General features: G+C 33.6%; 1 pseudogene; it reads right to left on the bottom strand.

The window, feature by feature from the left end:
- The window catches only part of LOC107740198 (high affinity cAMP-specific and IBMX-insensitive 3',5'-cyclic phosphodiesterase 8B-like), a 43,474-nt pseudogene that overhangs the window by 16,648 nt on the left and 19,063 nt on the right, over positions 1 to 7,763 (bottom strand).

Genomic DNA, 7,763 nt, shown 5'->3' on the forward strand with positions numbered 1-7,763 from the left:
GTTTAATTTGGATTTGTCTGTGCATGTTTTTTTTACTCTCATAGATTTTGTTACCATTGCCATGCATTATACGACTGATAGACTGCAACGGTTGGAGTTAAAAATCATCATATGTGCTCTACTGAAGAAACAAAGTCACCTACATCTTGGATGCCTTGGGGGTAAGCAGATAAACATCAAATTTTCATTTTTGGGTGAACTATCCCTTTAAATTAACACAGAAGAATTTCTGTGAATTACAATTCAGTAAATCCCCCTTCCTGTCATTCAAGCTCAAACTGAACTTCCTGTAGGATGTGGCCGTTTCACAGCTTTTTGTTTACTATGGTTTTTGATGTACTGCCAGAGATTGTCTCACTATTGGGAGATGAGAGGGTCTGTATTACCTACTATTGGAGAAAGCATAACGATCAACTTGGATCACGTGTGCCTTAATAACCACATTACATTACAGCCTTGACGTCACTGAATTTCAGTCAGAGTTGTGCGACACTCAATCGCCATTTACGGATACCATAGGAATGAATGAGAAATGCTGTACGCTGAATCCCACCTGTCACAAAAAGTCAGTAACTTCTTTCATAAAACGGCATTTTTTTGGGTGTAAACTCTAAAAATAGTTCAATTCAAAAGTATTGTTTAGTGTAAAACATGTTGGAGATTAGCCAATAGGCTGTCGATTCATTAAATAATAAGCTGTTTCCTCAAAAAAGCTGTTTATTCAGCGTAGTGAAGCCTCTCCTCCATTGACGTCCATTCAAACAAAACGGCCTCTGGTCTCCTTTCCTGCGTACTGCCAAAGCGGAAGCGTTAGCTTCAGCAGTTACGCTTTTTTGGCTAAAGGTTGCAGGCTTGCCTTCCAGTGGCTTTGGTACTGATTTTTTTTTATCTGTATTGAATCAGGTGGTTATAATGGTTCATACAGGTTTATGTTTTTTTTGTCTTCAGGTGTGTATAATAACGCAGGCGTACCTTAGTGATCGGAGCCTCAATAGTCATGGAGTGGATTCTGGCCATAGAGGAATATCTGCGGTTCTGTAGACTGGGAGCTGAGAGAGAGAGAGAGAGAGGGAGAGAGAGAGAGAGAAAGGAGAAGAGCTCTTTAAATAGCTCTGTCTGCGTCAGAGTGCACTGAGACTGTGGGTGTGCTGATGTCATCAACGCTGGCCACGTCACACACACACACACACACACACACACACACACACACACACACATACACTCTGACTCACATAAAACACAAACACATTATAAACACACACTCAAGTGCACACATTAACACAAATCTCTTTACTGCTCTGTTTCTCTTCATAATTACTTCTGAACTGATAAAGGGATTCTCTTTCACTCGTTTCTTCTGGTGTATTGTGTTGAAACATCCTCTCTTTCTCTTACCATCGCTGCTGTAAGAGCTGATGGATCTGATGTCCACAGACTCTTTCCTCCGGTCCTTGCGACGCAAGGAATTGCATTCTGGATAAGGACAAAAAAGGAATGAGTGCAGCAAGTGCGCACAAACACACACACACGTAACTGCATTCATCATCTCTTATCTGAACACAGCCAACCAGCACCATTATTTTCACCTGCATCATCATCATCATCATCATCATCATTATGATCATCACAAGCACAGCAATGATTTCATGCAGCAGACAAAAATGAGCGAGACAAAACCATACACTTTCTTTTCCTTTTTCACTATAATAAAAAAGACTAGATGCTCTAATTTGTTAAAATAAATATAATTACATTTATTATTAACTATAATATCTTATATTTTAAATGGCGATTTATATTAATGTTATACATTTAAATGTTATTAAACATTAAATTATTTAAAATTTAAATGATTAAAAAATAATTAAATATATTTATACTAATATAAGTCGAACATTGACACTAATTTCAATATGGTTGCACAAACCATTAGTTAATTATATAACTTATTATTAATTAAAATAAATATAATTTTTTATTAACTATAATCTCTATAACTATAACTATAAACTATAAACTTTTATAGTTATTTATAAATTGATTTATATTCATTTTATATATTCATATTTTTTTTTAATTAAATGGTTTAAATCAACAATTGTATTAGGAAAACTGTTTTATTAATTAGTGGCACTAATATTTTCTTGGATAAATTTACTTCATTTTATTTCTGTTTTCTGTTTCTTTTTAATGCAGTATGAAAGACAGACAAATTGATTTCTATTAATTTTATACATTCAAATTTTGTTTAAGAACAACAGTTAACAGTCTCTCTTTTTCATTTTATACCATTTTTTTAATGTAGTACAAACAAAGCAGCACAAATGATGTGAAATGGTAAACACTGTTACTTATTGTGTCATGTCACATATGCACATGCACGCAAATATATTGGCAAGCAAATTATTATGGCTAATTTTAACAGTCTGACACTCAAATGTCCCAGGGTGCATTGCAGCCATCTGTCTATTCTGCACCACTATCTCTCTATTTTTCCCTCTGCTTCTCAATGCAGCATTGACCTGTGCATTTCCATCCACATTTTTGTGTGCTTCACAGCATGTTACAAAAAAACTAATCTATAAAGAGCCATTATGGGTTACAGTGTGCTAATTACGCAACAGTGCAACACAGACAGTAAACAAACAAACTGTTAAGGACAGACGGTCTGGTGTTGTACCTGATTGTGAGTGTTCACCACAGCATTTTTCTTCTTTACTCAACTTATGAACCTGCAAACACAGATTTCTGATCAGCTCTCTCTCTCTCACTCGCACGCACGCACGCACGCACACACACACACACACACTGATCTCCAATCGTTTAAACCTCTCACTGATCTCAGTGTAAACTTTCTGGCAACAACATAACTATGACAAATGTGCAAATGAAATCAGGTGTCAGATGAATATTAGAGGGTGATTATGTTTTGTGTGGAATACAGTGGGGAAGTTTACAGAGTTTACTAGTCCCAGGCAGTCCACGAAATGCTTGGTTGTTGAAATATCGGTCAGATGTCCCTTTCCTGTCTAAGTGGGTGGTTCTTGGAAAGAATCGTCTACAATATGCCACGAATTTGTCACAATACCAAAATTTTAGCAGTCCATACAGATACAAGTCGATACTTGATACTAATTTCAATGCCGTCACAAAAACAAAATCCTTTATTTAAAAAGTGAAATATTAATATCAGTATCAATACATTAAACATTATAAACCTTAAATATATTATTTAAATACAGTAATTATTAAGTGTAATGAAATATAATATTTATACTAATAAATGTCAATATTTGATACTAATTCCAATACCATCACAAAAACAAAAATTCTACTGAATAAATTCCTTTATGTAAAAAAGTGATATAGTAATATAAATACATTACATTTAAAAAATATTTAATGTAATATTACATTTAATTAATTACATAATTAAATGCTATTAAATATAAATATAATCTTTATATAAAATATTATATATATAACACAATTTACAAAGTTTGAAGTCAGTAAGCATTTTATTTGAAAGAAATTAATACTTTTATTCAGCAATGACACATTAAAGTAATTAAAAGTGACAATAAAGATGTTTAAAGATTAAAGATTTGTATTTCAAATGCTGTTTTTTGGAACTTTCTATTAATCAAAGAATCCTGAAAAAAAAAGAATGTTTGCACAAAAATAATAAGCATATTAGAATGATTTCTGAAGGATCATGTGATACTGAAGACTGAAGTAATGATGCTGAAAATTCAGCTTTGCATCACAGGCATACATTACATTTTAAAATATATTTAAATTTATTTTTCATCAAATAAAAGCAGGCTTGGCGAGCAGAAGAGACTTACCGACCCCAAACTTTTGAATGGTGTTGTAAATCTAAGTACTCATAAATACTTTCACTTTTCAGACATATGTGACCCTGGACCACAAAACCAGTCATAAGGGTCAATTAAAATTTTTTTATTTTTTATTTTTTTTTATTTAAGTTATCTGAAAGCTGAATAAAAGAAAAATCGATAATTTTGACTCATACAATGTTTTTGTTGGCTCTTGCTAAAAACATACCCAAGCGACATAAAGGAACACTCCACTTTTTTTGAAAATAGGCTCAACTTCACTCTTCTGTAGTTACATTGTGTACTAAGACGGACGGAAAATGAAAAGTTGCTATTTTCTAGGCCGATATGGCTAGGAACTATACTCATCACAGGCATACATTACATTTTAAAATATATTTAAATTTATTTTTCATCAAATAAAAGCAGGCTTGGCGAGCAGAAGAGACTTACCGACCCCAAACTTTTGAATGGTGTTGTAAATCTAAGTACTCATAAATACTTTCACTTTTCAGACATATGTGACCCTGGACCACAAAACCAGTCATAAGGGTCAATTAAAATTTTTTTATTTTTTATTTTTTTTTATTTAAGTTATCTGAAAGCTGAATAAATAAGCTTTCCATTGATGTATGGTTTTGTTAGGATAGGACAATATGGAACACTCCACTTTTTTTTAAAATAGGCTCAACTTCACTCTTCTGTAATTACATTGTGTACTAAGACCGAAGGAAAATGAAAAGTTGCTATTTTCTAGGCCGATATGGCTAGGAATGATTGAGGTTTATTCACACAATGTGGCTGAAAACCAAGCAACTAACAGAATGTCTTGTTGCCTGTTGTTTGTTGTGGCTGGTTGGGATAGAGCCTCAGATTAACATTGTATTTATCACTTGTCACTCTGTCGGGTCTGTTCCTGATCAGAACCTGGTTTAAGCATCTGTTGAATTCACCTGGGCGGAAATCCTGCCCGCCGCAATACATTTAATCCTTTTAACATGATCAAGTTTTGAATGAATGAAACAGGATTTTCAGTCTTAGGTTAGAGATTAAAGAGCACTGCCAAAAATGAATCTATGCGGTGTGAGGTTTGTGTTTTAGCAGAAAGGAAAAGCTACATGGTCCCGAGAGAAAGAGAATAGGGTTATTTTGCATACACTTTCACACTCATACATGTGCACAAACACATAAACACACACTCATAAATAGATGACACGTAGATAAGAGGATAAGAGCCAAGTTACACTGTCCCGAAGGGTGAGGTCAGGAAATCTGATTAAGTGAGAAGACAAACACACACACTGCACCACAGAAGAAGGTTCACTGATAATTAGTGTGTTATTTTTATCCTGTTTAATCCAGCAGAACAGCAGAAAGTGCATTTAATTTGGTTCATTTCTTAATCAGTATTTGTAACATTTTCCAGTGAAAATATCTAAGAAAAAATATGAGAAAAATGGCAGATATAAAAATTTGTAAAAATGTGGGGTTGATTTTTTTGACACTCACTTGGCTGCATTTATTGATCAGAAATACAGTAAAAACATAATACTGTGAAATATTATTACAATTTAAAATAACTGTTCTCTATTTAAATATATTTTCAAATGTGGCGCAAAGCTGAATTTTCAGCATCATTACTCCAGTCTTCAGTGTCACATGATCCTTCAGAAATCATTCTAATATGCTGATTTGATGCTCAAGTAACATTTATTATTGTTGTCAATTTTGAAAACAGCTGTGCTGATTAATACTTTTGTGGAAACTGATCCATTTTTTTTTTCAAAAGTTCAAGAGTCTCTGAATAAAAATTATTTATAACATTATAAATGTCTTTCATGTCACCTTTGATCAATTTAATCCACCCTTGATGAATAAAATTTCTTATTTTTTATATTTAAAAAATATTCTGTATATCATTTTGTATTTCTTTTTTTTTTATTTCTAATTTAAAATTTCTTAAAAGCGATAATAAATAAACTATTAATGACCCCAGATTTTTGAACGGTGTATATACAGTTTTTCCTTGTTTTAAATAAATGTAAAATTGAAAAACATTTAAATAAATGTAACAAAATTCTGTGGGGTTTATGCTTTAAATAAGAAAAAAGTACTCAAATATTCAAATTACATTCTCAGAAAACAAGCCATATTATTTTTGCTTCTGAAATAAATGTATCTTGTGTTAAGGATATTTTTGTTGAATAAGTAGACAAAAACATTGATCTAGAAAATTTATTTTTCGCATTTTTTTTTTTAGTCCGCTGTTTTTGAATAGTTGTATATTTGCACGACCTGAGCCTGTGGAGGGTTATTAATAACACTGATGCCCGCCTGGCTCTCTGACACTGGCTTGTCAGGATGGATGCTTTAGCGGAGCTAACATTTCTGCCCACTGCTGTCCCTGTGAGCCTTGCACACTTTAAAGTTTTGGTGCTAATTTGAAAGCTCTATTAATAGATAAACATTAAACATGGTCAACATTTATTGAATACTCACTGATTTAAACTAGTCTCACATGAAAATATGACCTGGAAAAGCAAATAAGAAATGTACCTGTCTGTGGTTGTCACTGTAAGGCCTCTTGATGGACACAAAATGGCGGATTTCAATAAAGATTTCATTCTAATCTAATCTAGTATCACTAATTGTAGTAACCATTGCATTTTGACAGAAACTATGGTTAGTTAGTAGGGATACACCGATACCACTTTTTCCAGTACTCGCCCGATACAGATACTTTTACAAATAATATATGAAATATATTTATTATAATTATTTTTAATATTAAAATTTAGTTATTACTAAATATTAATTTAAAATTAAATAATAAAATTTAACATTCTAAAATTAAATATTATCAATTTTAATTCATTTGAAGTTTCAACTATTTTTTTATGATCGTGTGACTCACCCTCCCTGGCCAATCACAGGAGTGATTCTGACATATTGCTGAATACTGTCCCCTGACTTCCTCCGTGAGAAATAGATCCCCTGCCATTCCTAAGCAAACAAACACACATATTGAAAAAAATCTGTTAATAATCGAATTAATGATAACTACTGTTTAGCAACCCTCTACATTACGAGTAAATCACTCGCATATGCGATGAACGTGAAGTGTCCGGTGTGTGATACCTGTGAGCTGTCCTAGTGTGCGACCATCTTAACTCTACTGCGTTACATCCAGGCAGTAGGCCTTGTAAGGATGTTGTTTTCAATAAAAATGTAACCAAATCCCAGTGGGACGATCCATTTGGATCCCAAAACTCACTTGTATGACATGATCTTCACTGCTGATCTCCACGGCTTCCTGACACTGTTCTAATGCGGTAAAAACAGAGTTACAAGCCCTGCAACAACAGAAACAAAAACAAATACTGAAGCCTTCAGTGACCGTCTCACTGCAGCGTCTTCGTTGAACATCTTGTCTGCTTAGGCTTTCGACTTACCTCAGTTTGAACAACACAAACAAATACTGAAGCCTTCAGTGACCGTCTCACTGCAGCGTCTTCGTTGAACATCTTGTCTGCTTAGGCTTTCGACTTACCTCAGTTTGAACTGAGCTCGAACCTCTCCGTGTTCTAACTGGATTAACTCATTATAACAGGCTGACACACTGCTGTTCTCCAGGTACCTCTGAGAGACAGAGAGAGACATATTATACAGCACGGCAAATATCACACAGTACGCATATTGGCCTTGTTTGTAATGCATGCTGAAGTTGAGTCCAGATTTTTCCGCAGGGATCAGTAAACAAAATTATCTGCTCTGGATATTTATATTAAAAATCATTTGGGAAGTCTATGGGACACAGCACTGCACTGGGATAAATGTTAAAATACAAAACTAAAGCTGATAAACATGGTGTGTGTGTGTGTGTATATATATATATATATATATATACAGATATATATGTGTGTG

Source organism: Sinocyclocheilus rhinocerous, unplaced genomic scaffold (genome assembly GCF_001515625.1).
Source record: "Sinocyclocheilus rhinocerous isolate Xijiao unplaced genomic scaffold, SAMN03320098_v1.1 scaffold405, whole genome shotgun sequence".
In the NCBI taxonomy this organism is placed as follows: Eukaryota; Metazoa; Chordata; class Actinopteri; order Cypriniformes; family Cyprinidae; genus Sinocyclocheilus; species Sinocyclocheilus rhinocerous.